The 5,921-nt window shown below is 31.0% G+C and overlaps 1 pseudogene; it reads right to left on the bottom strand.

Moving 5' to 3' along the window:
• Nucleotides 1-3,449: 3,449 nt before the first annotated feature.
• LOC121130700 (DNA repair protein RAD51 homolog 1 pseudogene) lies at nucleotides 3,450-5,693 on the bottom strand (annotated as a pseudogene).
• Between the last annotated feature and the right edge of the window lie 228 nt (nucleotides 5,694-5,921).

Here is a 5,921-nt window from a genome sequence, read left to right as displayed (position 1 = left end):
TAGATCCCAGGTGTTTGTTACATTTGAGAATCATAATGTTTTTTTGAATAATGTAATATTTAAAACATTCCAGCTTTTCTATTTTTCAGTGTCAATTTTCCTATCATTTTTTTCTGAAAATAATATCAATTTTAAGGTTTATTATTTCAAATGCCTGAATGATAATAAAGTTTTCTAATCCCATCTTTTCAACATTTAATACTTCGCCTAAACAGTGACTGGTCGTTTTATATAATACCTAGGAATAGGAATTTTTCAAGTAATAAAGTTGAGGTTAGGGAAAAAAGTTATTGGTATAGAAAGAGAGAGAGAAAAAAAGGAAAAATAATTAAAAAGAGAAAATGGTGATGGTAGATTTTTAGTAAATGTGCCCAAAGTTAATTATCTCCTTTCAAATCTAATTTTTTAAATCTTTTAGCATACCTAGTATATACTATTGTTAATCATTCTGTATTCTCCGCGTGTAAAATAAAGTATATATATAAAACTCCATATCCTCATACATCTCATATCCACGTATATCATATGGCGCAGCCGATAAACCAGAACCAATCTTAAAAACACAATGGAAGAACTTAAAAGTAAGAAGTTTGACTTTATAAAATCAAAAGTTAAGGCATACAAAGGTCATGTCACAAGGAGCATTAATGAACTGAAGCGTTCAAACAGAATGGAATTAGTAGAAATTTATAATCAAATGGCCCGTGGAAGATTACACATCTTAGAGGATATTTTAGGATTGATGGAGTTGAAGTCTGAAATAAAGGAGCAACAAGAGGATATCTTTGTGTTCATGGAAGAAAGAGAATGTTCACTTCAAAAGTTATTGATATATGTAGAGCTGAGGAAATGTCGAAGAGGGATGACGAAAAGATTAAATTCTGCAAAAGTCAACAAGATAAGTATGGAGCTAGGGAGCTACTTTTAATCCACTAGGATCCATAATTTTAAATGTAGGTTTTGGAAATGAGGAAATTAAAGAAGAATAAGTAAAGGAAAATGTTAAATTTTTCTAATGTCGTGGGTATTGTATAAAATTAAGGATTTTACCACAAGTTAACCCATTATCTTATTTTGCATTTACCAAGGATGACCATCTTGCCAAATAAGATCAAAACGACCCGCCATTTTAATTCTTATTAGCTATAAGTAATTCCAAATTGTAAAATGAGTATTCTGTATTCAGCTCACAACATTCAACAGATATTGCTTTTTTTTTCACCGCTAGGGAAATAAACAAATGCACATTGAGAGTTCTAACATTGTCTATGTTAATGCAAGAAGTAGCGTATGTAGCTATAGCTCTCTATATTATAAGAGTAAAGATCAGTAACGTTAAAGATTTGATGATGTGTTGTTTTCTATATCAGGGATAACCAAACTACAGCCCGAGGGGCAGATCCATGAGGCAACGCCAGTTCATTCGGTTCACCGACGATACTTGAAGTTACTTGATGAAACTTATGAAACATGAATCTTGGTGGTAAAGTTAAAATTTTAATATTTATATTTTAAATACTTGAAGATCCTGATTGCTATATGCTTTAAATTTAAATATATTGTAGTGTATTTTATGCGTATTATCTTGTAAAAAAACTATTTCGGTTTTTTTTTTTTTGGATTCGATATCGAGAAAATCATGTTTAATTTGCGATTCTGATTCTTATTTATTACTTTTATTCAACTAATTATTACAATTCAATGTTAAGAAAAAATACCCCTCCCTCTCCCTAATTTATGGAATTTTTGCTGTTTACGAGATAGTTCAATTTATTTTTTCAACTTTTTTTCTAAAAATTTAATTATATGTAAATAACGAAGTTTTTCCAAAAAATGCAATATTGGATTTTTTTTTCTTTGGAAAAAATTTATATTTGAAAAATTTAACTTTTTCTTTATAGATATGGATTTTTGTAATTTATTTGAAAATCAATTTTATAGTCAATTTTTTTTTAAATATATTCGAAATTTTTCCCAAAAATTTAACTACTCAAATTAAAAAAAAAAATAATAATAATAATCAAGCAACTACCAAAAGCCAAGCCAAGCCAAAGTTATATCATAGCCCCTCCCCTATGATATAACCTTGTGTACGCCCACGATAACAATGGTATTTTAAACGATTAAAAAATCGGCTCCGGGATTTGTATTTTTAATTTTTCCCATCACTAATTAAATATGAAGCGATGCCTGAGGATGACAAATAAAAACACTTGAAAAAGTACTTTTTTGTCAATTCATGATAAAAAGATCCGTTTTTATGTTTTATGTTGCAAAAATGTTGTTGTAACTTGTCCAAGTGTTATTATTAGCCAATAGCCATAGCCATACAGGGGAAGGCGGACGTACGAGGACTGTTTTATAAACAAAAAGCATGTTTGGTTTTCTCTTAGACAATAAGTTGTAAATCAATTATCAAAGAAGCATAATTATTAAAAATAATGAAATACCAAAAAAAAAAAAATATACTTGGATCATTGGACTTGTTACATTCAAAATATTAACACTTCTTAGATTAATACTGATTGGACCAAATGCCTGTGTTATCAATTCTTCCTTATTTAACATCTTGTGCAGGAACTTTTTAAAGATTTATGAAAATTTTGATTATATTTTGAATAAATAGCTTATGTTGAAAATCGATTTAAAATGATAATTAAACACAAGAATCATAGTTTGGGTATTCAAGGTGAAGTGTACTCACTATCACGATTTCATCATCAGCAATTTTGGTATTTTTTGGTCAGGGTGTGATTCTATTTAAAATAACAGGATTTTTAAAACTTAGATGTATGGAAAACGTTCGTGCGTATTTATGTAAAAAGTAAAAATGTAGCATGAAAACATAATTGTGAATAATGCGGCGTCATTTTAACTATTTTGTAATAGTGTGTTTTCATTGTATTGTTTTGACAATAGTTAAATTATAGCAGTTGACTTTGAGAGTATTTTAAATCAAACATTTTTGAAATCGATTGAACTTGAGGTGAATAATGTTCCACTGAAGTTCGAGAATCCCTCTGAAAGGGCATCCAAACTGACCCACTTTCTCGCTTAAATGTAAAATTTTAGACATAAGAGTTTTTTGTTTATTATTTTGTGATCAACACCCTTTCCAAAAATTATCAAAATCGGTTATGACCCCGTCAAAAATTAACAATAAGTTGGAACACTTTACATAGAAGGCCTCGTTTAAGAATCTTTGATTCTTAAAGGGATTAATTTCAAAATATTATTATCTTCTTAAAAACAAAAATTGTGGAACCATATTTTCACAATTTGGAAATTATAACATGTTAATAGATGTAAGAGCACAAAGAAACATAAGCACGTCTCAATATCAAGCAAGAACATATGTAGGAATTTGACCCTTTTTAATCCTCAATTATATTCCCAAAAAGCTCCTCATTGTTACTTTCCCCCCTCATTTGTAAGCACATATATTTGTATTTACACTTCTTTAAATATAATTTATTGGAATTCAATTACCAAGTATAACGTGGAATACAATAATTAAATATATAATTTGTTTATAAATACCAAACTTAAGATAAGCTCGTATAAATGTATCAATAGACAAGCATTATTCTTCTTTGAAATCTCCAATACCTTCAGCAGTGATAGTAAAGATGGCCTCCTCTTCTGCAAGACGTGGAGAACTGTAGATTTTGCAAATTCTCTCTTTACCTCTTCCCTTTCTGAGATAGAGCCTAGTAGATGATGTATGAGCCATGATACAATCCCCAATAGGTTTTTGGGAATCAGTAGAGAACGTAGCAGCTCCACCGATCTGACCAACCACTCCATTTGTTATAACAATACCTACTCCCAATGCATCCGCCAAACGGTGCAGTATACATAAAAATCGAACTAAATCCATTTTTCGAGAGGAGTATTCCCCTCTGCCCGAGTAGTTTGTTCTATAAAGTGATGTGGAATTGTCCACAATTATAAGTGCGTAGTTTGACCCCGCAGCCATGGCAGAAGCTGTAATGAGCAATTGATATTGATCATCCGTGTTGTAAGCTCGAGCGTAGGCCACATTGTCCAGAACGTCTCTTCCAGAGAGATTGTATCGCTTAGCCACAGCCAGTAATCGTTCTGGACGGAATGTTCCATCTGTGTCAATGTAAATACACTTCCCTTCCGCACCTCCTTGAGTAATAGGCAATTGGCAAGTGACGGCCAAAGTGTAGCAAAGCTCAGATTTTCCAGTTTTAAACTCTCCAAAGAGCTCTGTGATGGATCCAGTTTCGATTCCTCCTTTGAGAAGTTTGTCCAGCTCCTTGGACCCTGTCGTGATTTGAATTATCTGCGATTGTCGCATGTGCAATTCTGTTGCCGAAATGTAGACAGTGGGAGTGGCTTTCTCCCCTTCTGCGAGTAATTTATCCGTTTTCTCCTCTGAAATGGTCTTGATGGCATTGATTACCTCTAGTGAAGAGGTGGAAGACTCCTCTGTCCTCTTATCACGGGATTCTTCCTCCATCTTTAGCTCATTTCAACTTCCTACTAATAAATTAAATCGAAATTGTATTTACACTTAATGCTTGGATATTATCTTCTCAAGAAAGGAGGAATAATTATCACACCTTTAAAAAAACGTTCAAGTTGACAACAGTAGCCAAACTCTAAAGCTAAAAAAAGTGTAGGAGTTCCAACCCTAGTCCTAAAGGGAGTAGGAGCAATAAGTAATGGTAAATAAGGGTTTTTAGTTAATAATTAATTTAAATTTTTGCTAAATATAAATATAAAAGGGCCATTTCAAGTAGTACTAACACTTAGATATAGATTTGTTCACAGGTCGAGAACTTTTAGGTCCAGATCTGATACAAGAATTAGAAAGGATAGTTGTCTTAAATTTTAGAAGTAATTTACAGGAAAATTCGGGAAATAAATACAATTAGATTCAAAGTAAGGTTACATAAATTATTTTTTTCGACTACCATCCTTGGATTTTTACTTTTTTTTTCCAAAAATTATAAGCACTAAAAATCTTCTTTTTTTTCATTGTATTTACTGCTTAAAAATGCCGAAACAATAAATAGCCCAATGTAACCCAACTTTAAGAACATAATTATTAGTTATTGTTGTAGAAATAACCATACAGCGGTAGGCAGGGGTTGTGCTGGTGCCCCCTAAAAAAACTGGAATTTGGTTTTTTTCTGAAAAACAATTTTCATTTGACTAATTAAGCAGCAGAGCAAAAAATTATTGTCAATAAATAACTGGGATGAAAAATATTAATTTCTGGATTTTTTCTTGAAAAATAAATCCCCCCAAAAAAAAAAAATATATATATATATATAATTGTTGATATAGATGAGGCTCCAAGCACTAATCAAGATAAATTGATATAAACATTATCAGTTTTTAACTAAAATAAGCTATTAAGGCTTTAAAATATCCTGAAATTTCGTTGGATATTTTAAGATCGATTACTCGAATCTGGTTTGGATCTCGGATATCTTCAGAAAAATAAAAGATTACTTATATCTTACCTGGGTTCTTCGGATCCAAGATCTGTCTTAAATCTAATAGTGATATCTAGTCAGGTCGTAGCTCCAGAGTCCCAGTTCTTTCCTTTTTGCTTCTAATATTTTGATTGCAAACACTTTCAGAACTCATGAAAGAAGTTACTTTAAAGAGTACTCTATACCCAGTGAAAAATTTGTAATGACCGTGGGAAATATATTTTAAACATTTCCCTTCTCCAATTTATAGGGGTCCGTGAAAAGTACTTTGTATTAACCTCAATAAAGAAAAAAATGAAACATTTGAGAGAAAATTTGTTAAAATATTGCCTGAAACTTGTATCTCTATATTTTTTTTTTAGACTGGAACCTTGAATGTATTATTATTGGTCTTCATTAGTCTATATAATGCTAATAAATTATTTTTTACATGGTAAATGTTGTTTT

This window comes from Lepeophtheirus salmonis, unplaced genomic scaffold (genome assembly GCF_016086655.4).
Source record: "Lepeophtheirus salmonis unplaced genomic scaffold, UVic_Lsal_1.4 unplaced_contig_10891_pilon, whole genome shotgun sequence".
Lineage (NCBI taxonomy): Eukaryota > Metazoa > Arthropoda > Copepoda > Siphonostomatoida > Caligidae > Lepeophtheirus > Lepeophtheirus salmonis.
This window is presented reverse-complemented; position numbering and strand designations above follow the sequence as displayed.